Here is a 1,509-nt window from a genome sequence, read left to right on the forward strand (position 1 = left end):
GGATCCAGAATTGGCTTGCCACAGAAGGCAAAGGGAGGCTATAGATGGTTTTTATTCTGCATGGAGGTTGATGATCAGTGGTGTTCAGTAGTGATCTGTTCTGGGATCCTTCATCTTTGTGGTTTTTATAAGTGACCTGGATGAGGAATTAGAAGGGTGGGTTAGTAAGTTTGATGACGACACAAATTTGGGGGTGTTGTGGTTAGTCTGGAGAGTTGTCAGAGGTTACAGAGTGATATTGATAGGATGCAGACCTGGGCTAAGAAGTGGCAGATGGAGTTCAACACAGATAAGGGTGAAGTGGTTCATTTCAGTAGGTCAAGTTTGAAGACAAAATATAGTATTAATGGTAAGACTCTTGGAAATGTGGAGGATCAGAGAGATCTTGGGGTCCGTGTCCATAGGACACTCAAAGCTGATGTGCAGGTTGAAAGTGTTGTTAAGAAGGCGTATGGCATGTTGGCCTTCATTAATTATCAGATTGAGTTCAAGAACCATGAAGTAATGTCACAGCTATATAAGACCTTAGTTAAGACCCCACTTGGAGTACTGTGTTCAGTTCTGGTTACCTTACTACAGGAAGGATGTGGATATTATAGAGAGAGTGCAGAGGAGATGTGCAAAGATGCTGCTGGACTAGAGGGCATGCCTTATAAGAATAGATTGAACTTGGCCTTTTCTCCTTGGAACAACAGAGGGTAAGAGGTGACCTGATAAAGGTGTATAAGATGATGAGAGGCATTGATCGTGTGGATAACCAAGGGCTTTTTACCCTATGGCTGAAATAGCTAACGTGAGGGGGCATAGTTTCAAACTGCTTGGAAGTAAGAACAAGGAGGAAGTTAGAGGTAAGTTTTTCACACAGTGAGTGGTGGGTGCTAGAATGCACTGCTGGCAATTGTATTGGAGCCAGATACAATAGGATCTTTTAAGAGACACTTGGAACTTAGAAAAATAGAGAGTTATGTGGTAGGGAAATTTTAAGCAGTTTCAAGAGTAGGTTACATAGTCAGCACAATATTGTGGGCTGAAGTGCTAGTAATATGCTGTAGATTTCTATGTTTTATGTTTCTTTCTTTATCAAAATACAACTTCTCTGTAATATTTAATGTTTTTGGAAAATGAATGTTAGTGAATCTAAAATTTTCTTTTATTGACACACCAATGCAGAAGACAAAACATAAACATCTAAAACAAAGTTTATATTAAAATAAAACAAGGGTGCCGAAGACTTTTACACAGCACTGTATGCCTTATTGTCTTATGGAAAAGAGGGTTGCAAATAATCTTAACAGGATTTTGCATAATAATATGACTAGACCTGGGATAAATAAAAACACATTAGTTCCAAAGACTATTGCCATGAAACACAAACTGGTTCCTTCTTCATAGGTTCAGACTTGAAATAACTTTCTAAACTATTGACAGATGCTTAACCTACATTACTACCAGATGTGCAGTGTACATTTCTAGCACTCAATGACAATGATGGTCAAATTATACATATAC

The sequence above is a fragment of the Hypanus sabinus genome, chromosome 6 (assembly GCF_030144855.1).
Source record: "Hypanus sabinus isolate sHypSab1 chromosome 6, sHypSab1.hap1, whole genome shotgun sequence".
In the NCBI taxonomy this organism is placed as follows: Eukaryota; Metazoa; Chordata; class Chondrichthyes; order Myliobatiformes; family Dasyatidae; genus Hypanus; species Hypanus sabinus.